This window comes from Falco peregrinus, chromosome 3, assembly GCF_023634155.1.
Source record: "Falco peregrinus isolate bFalPer1 chromosome 3, bFalPer1.pri, whole genome shotgun sequence".
Taxonomy (NCBI): domain Eukaryota; kingdom Metazoa; phylum Chordata; class Aves; order Falconiformes; family Falconidae; genus Falco; species Falco peregrinus.
In genome coordinates this window covers 35,266,687-35,272,686 of record NC_073723.1, presented here as the reverse complement: position 1 = coordinate 35,272,686, position 6,000 = coordinate 35,266,687, and the positions used below count along the sequence as shown (strand labels likewise).

The window sequence follows — 6,000 nt, the reverse complement described above, 5'->3', positions numbered from 1 at the left end:
GAGGACAGCAGCTGCCTCAATGCTGGCTGGCCAAACTTACCAAACTTGCCTTCTGCTTCTCCGATAAAGGGGGAACAGATTGCCAAAACAGCTCCTGCTGGTATTTCATCTGGGCTTAATAGTTTCTATTTTGTCTTTTCCATATGTGTTCAGTTAGATATCTTGCAATGTTAAGTACTTTGGTGAACATACATACATATATATGAACACTTTGGGAGTACCTGTATTAGCAGAAGTCTTACATATGTAATAGCAGTACCAGGACTGGCTGTCATCACTCCTAGAGTACACAGAATGTTTTATGTCTGGGAGGTTCTCAACCAACAGGCGCTTCCCAATACAGCCTTTGAACAAACTAACTGGTAAGTAAACCAGAGTATGGATTTTCAGCATGTTTGCTTTTTTATATGAATGCTTTTACTAGAGCTAAACAAATCCAGATCACACAGCACCTGTTCTCTGTCTTACTCAGGGTGCACTGGAGAACTGCTATGCTAGCAAATGTCATTCCAGAGGAAGCAGCACCCATGGGCCTGTAGAGCCATTCATTTGATTCTGCTTGAACTCAGTGTGATCAAGTATTAAAAAGCTGATCTAACGGACATTGGGATCTACTGTGTCCAAAGAGAAAAACCTAGGCACAGAGACAACAGCATGTGCTGCATTGTAAATTTGGGATTTTTCTCCTCCCCTTAAGCCAAATAAAATGAACTTCTCTACTTGCAATGTGGCTTTTAGAGTCATCCTCAGAATTCAACCTCTGTTTAGAATTCCAAACAGATGAAAGCAACAGTTAGGGCTGTGCCATCTTCTTCACACACACAGGAATATCTTTGCATATATATCACCTTCCTGCAGTAAAAATACACAATATTGTCCATAGCAATACCACTAGGCACAATTCAGTTGCCCAAAGATAACCCTTTATCATTAAAGATCCCTAGGGTTTCTCACCTGGTCTTCAGCTGTTGTTCCAGAAGGGCATGTGTCTTCTGAAAGACTTGTGGGACACAATTACTGATAGTGATGTCTCAAATGCCCTAAGGCTTCTCAGCTGGTACAGGAGTAATCAGTCTTCAGTTATTGCTACAAATTCCATTACTGATCATCTGTTAAATTATGAGACCACTGATCAATCTGTAGGTAAGCAGACTTTCATAAGCCACCTAAGGGAAGAGGAGTTTATGAACAGCTGGTCCTCCTGTGAAGATTATGTCAAGCCTTCCTTTGCAGTCTTATACTTGTGAGGCTTCTTCATTTTTCTGCATTTGCCTAAGACAGACCTTGCCATCTACTGCTTCCTGCTAAAGACAGTTAACTGCAGTGCAAAGGTTCTGCATAGCTGCATTTCACTCCAAAACAAGTGACATATGTTGCATGTGTGACACCATAATACAGAAAACGTGATTTAGCTTGACAAAACTGGAATATTTTCCTGTAGATATTTTTTCCCCTTTTTTTTTGGGGGGGGGGGGGGGAAATAACATTTAAAGGCATGTAGTAATCTATAATTTCCATGTCATTGACTGAAACTTTCCAGAAATAACAGAGCCAAGGCACTTAAAGTAAGTACTGCAGTAAAAGTGCAAAAAGATGACAATGTAATAAAGAAATCAATTCCCCAATAAAAGCAAAAAACCACAAAGCATTCAGAATGGATTTTAATCAAGTCCAATTTTCATAGCTATTTGAATTGACATATTTCTGATACAGATTCTTACCTTACTATAAGCCCCCAGATTCTTGTTTTAACAGCAATTTTTAGTAGTTAAATGAAATATGAAGTATTTCACCACCTAAAGTAGGCAGTAACATGTGAATGCTGGAATCTAGGCTTTGTTGTCATTTACATTAGTTTGTAATGCTTAGCATTTTCATTTTAAAATAATCCCATAGGAAAAGCCAGTCCCCAACTAAGAATGCATGCAACACATGATTTTAATGGGATGACAGAAAAATCTAAGAAACAAAGAATATGCCATTAACAGGTAAAGTGGTGCCTTTGTAATGAAAACATCTACTGTCCTTCCATCCACTCCTGCACTGGTAACTACGGCTGCTGCAGCTTGCTCTCTCATTGAGCCCCTTGGACTCCGCAGTGCCTTCCTTGGGAGGGTCCATTTGGTTGTGGTGTAGGCAACCTCCTTAACATCCAGCCCAAATCAATGAGCCAACATTGAATTACATTCTGTGTTTCCCCATCTCAGTGCATTCTCTCCTGCTCAGTCCCTCCCCAGAAGCAGCTCTGGGGTTTTGTGTGGCAGCAAGTGACACACAGATGACAACTACTTTCTTTCATCTTTCCTGCTCCCAGGTGTTTCAGCTCCTTGGCACATTTCTTATCCATCCTCTGAGCTCTCAGGAGACATATTTGGCCTCACTGTCTACCCTTGGCTTTCTGTAGACCTCAGCCCTTTCTTCTGCATGTTCAAATACTTTTCATGGGAGAGCACTGCTTGGCATCTGCCACCTCTATTGTTCTTACAACCTGTTCTTGCATGATTTAGGACTACAATCCCACTTCAATAAACTAAAATTGACATTATATACTGTTGCCAGTACTGCAGCAGCTGCAGCAATGAACAATTCCTGACAGGAATCACCAAGAACCTCCGAGCTAAATGTGACTTCTTCCTTACCTGCAGTTTACTTCCTTTCTTGTCAGGAGTCTGAGCTTACAGACATGGGAGAACTAATGAAAGATGTCAGACAAGACCCCATGACAATCCTACAAGCAGCAAACTGACAACTCTCCTACATGTCTTTTCCCCATAATTTGGCTCCTTGCAAGGCAGATTATTTGTGACAAAGAAGGATTTTCTATATGAGCTTGTAAAGAGTCATTCACACCCCCAATTCTGTACAAACCATTCAACAAACAAAATATTCTGAATAATAAGGAAAACAAATTAAAACTGAAAATCACTGTTCTCCAGATTACAAGGAGCTTGGCCATAATCACACCTTCCTGCTCACATTGTTATATAGCCTGGCTAGGCAGGAGAAAGGTCTCCAGGTATGAAAGAGGCTAAGAACCTCTGCTGCAAACAACCCAAATCTATCTGTAGCCAGCACATCACTCCTTCCCTCAGAGCAAGCCAGATGCACTTCCAAAGAACTGCAGACTTACAATCTCCTTTTTCATGATCTCTGCTTTTCTTTCTCTGCCTTTCACAGCTATTTGAAGATCATGGCTAGACTCAAAAATAGGTACACATGTAAAAGTTTGTTGGGTTTTTTTTCTCAACTGACCTAAATTGGTCCTTTCAAGCACAGCACCTGCGTGTTGGCTGTGGAGGTCAGTCTTTACTCGGGAGAATGGCCCCGTGGACCTGCTGAGGAAGTCAATTGTAGGAATCTCAAACCTACACAAAGGGACTGGGTTTGAGAGAGGATCACAGGGCTTATCTGCCTTTGCTTCTAGGACTTTGCTTTGATCTTTTTCAGCTCATTGGCCACAGAAAGTTGCTCTCTTCTGATGGCTGTGTGGTAACTCATGAAAGGGAACGTGGCCTGTTTATTCCACTTATTGTGGGCTGATAACTATATTACAAAGCTATAATCAGCAGCAATGATTAAATCTCAGAACCCATACTTAAGGCTGAAATGGCTAGAGACTGAAGTGTCAAGGTTAGACCATACTGTTGTCCCTGCTTCATGGACAGAACTCACCAGGAATGTTAATCAACACATTCCATAGCCCCTATCGGCCCACACAATTTCTCTTTAATCCCTTATTCCAGAACTGACAAACTTAACAGCTGTATTGAAAAATGGAGGGAATGTGGAAAGACCTATTTTCTAGCATGCACTATATATAAAAATATCAGTGTCAGCTGGCAGACAACCTTTCCTTTCAAAAATACAGCTTTGCAAGCTAAAACCCAGCTGGGATGAAAGGCAACTTTACATAAAGGCAGTGCTTCTCTGCCTGTCATTCTCTCCACTCTTAAAGCAGTGAAGGCTGCTTATCACCTCATATAGACTTGCCAGAAAGAAAATAAGAAAGAAAGAAGGAAAAAAAGAATAAAGAAAAAACTGGAAAGAGAGAAAGAGAAGCTGCTCACAAGCATTAACTGATGCCAAAGAAAGTTGCTCAGGATAATCCCTATGCTTCAGAATTTAAGAATGACAATCACAAAGATTTGTTACTGTTGTGGAGTTTACTGGGAGATGCATCCTGTTGAGGCGTCTGGAAGCACTGGTCCTGCAGAGGTTACATGCACGGCTGCTCAGGCTTCAAAATGTGGGCACTTCTCATGTTCCATTGTTCAACGATTTCCAAAAATGTCTTTGGGCTCTATCAGTTCTTTGGCCTTGGGATAGGTTTGCAACATTCAAGTTCAGCTCAAATGTGAAAAATATATTCTTTCAAATTTTTCATTTCATTTCTTTCTTTCTCCAGCTTCTGGAATTAATTTATTTGATTATTATTTTATATGATGTGTTAAACAATTCAAGGAATTAATTTAAGTTGATCTCCATCATTTAAACTTAAATTTTAAAAGCTTGTGGTCAGTTTAGTCCAGAAGGACTGTTCTTACTTCTTACCAAGTATGTCTTCATTGTTTTCTCACTTGGAATCTTCCGTCTGAAGTATTTGATCTCTGTTTTCAAGTAAAGGCTTCAGTTTTCACCGTGGAGAATTGTCCTAGTTTGTTTAAGATTAGGAAATTTAACATGAAGGCATCCATTATCAGAACCTGTTTGATGAATACAAAATGTACATTTAATTCAATAATCAGGTTTGAATCAAGCTTCAGTCAGTAGGAGGAAAACAATGTTCTATCAATGAACGCAGCACAGAGGGATTTGCTGTTCTCAACTTTTTTCCTAAATCTTTTCAGCTCTGAGGTAAAGCTTTACATAAACCTTGTAAAGAGAAAACCTCTGAAGGATCTGAATTTCTATCCTGCTAAGCACAGAAAGGGTTGATGAGTCACTGCAAAGCCTTTCCAAACTTATCTGAACATGCCTGATGTGGGATTTAGGTTGGGAATGCATAGGCACAAGGCACTCAAAGCATAACCTGGAGTTTCTGGCTGCAATCTAGTTGGAAGGATATTAAAGCAACTTTCCTTGGGGCTGCCTAGGGTTCCATCAAGCAGAAACAAGCACACAGATTTGCAAATGTTAAAAAAAAAAGCCAACTCAAACCCCAACACTAAAAGCCAAGCCACTTCAAACACTCAGCATTTCGGGGTTTGGCTCATTTATATTTCCAGTGAAGAACTGTAATACTATCAGAGCATACAGCTTCCAGCTGACATGCAAAACTTGCCCATGATGGAGTGGGAAAAAGGTTGGAGGGTTTTGGGCCCATTTATCTGCACCTTGGCTGCTCCTCCTGGGAAAGTGATGCTTCAATGCCGCCTTGTGGCTTCCTGCTCCAGAAAAAGGGGTCATCCCAGCAAGATATGGTGCTGCTACTACCTTGTGTTTGCTCTGTGGTATTGAACAACTATTCTGGTTTTTTTTAATATCATAAACACAGAGCTCTGGAACTGAGTTTGTGATTAGAGATAGTGCTTAGATCTGATGAACAGCTATGGCACAGTGAATGTTGCAGCTCACTGCAGTGCCCCTGGATGGGGTTAGGCTGCTGCCCCAGGGAGACCAGATTTGAGATGGTCAGTAGGGTAAGTGCAAACAGATGTTCTCAGCTTTTCCTTCTCTCCAGCTACACCATCTTCCCCAGAGCTGCCAGCAGGAGCCTCCGTTCACTCAGGACTGATCCTTCTGGTAAGAACAGGCATCTGCCAAGGCCATGAGAGGAGGGAGTAGCACAGCCAGCCACCTCTTGCACTAAAATGTAGGATACCATCTTGCACAATCATACTGAAGTGTCATAACAAAGCCATAGTACTAGTGATGAATGGGGACAGGCTGCCAGAACAACCACCCCCTACTCTCTTCTCAGACACAGTCAAAATGATAAAGCCATACTTTCGCTTATGAAGTCTCCTCACAAACCCCATTAATCTTCCATGTTTAGCTGAA

General features: G+C 41.2%; 1 long non-coding RNA gene across 2 annotated transcripts in view; it reads right to left on the bottom strand.

Annotated features, from left to right (window-relative positions):
* Positions 1-1,648: 1,648 nt before the first annotated feature.
* LOC114013016 (uncharacterized) overlaps positions 1,649-6,000 on the bottom strand; it is a 94,942-nt gene continuing 90,590 nt past the window's right edge. For both annotated transcript variants that reach the window (XR_003555842.2, XR_003555841.2), the window contains exon 5: positions 1,649-4,703. This is a non-coding gene — a long non-coding RNA (uncharacterized LOC114013016). The remainder of the gene's footprint in view (positions 4,704-6,000) is intronic.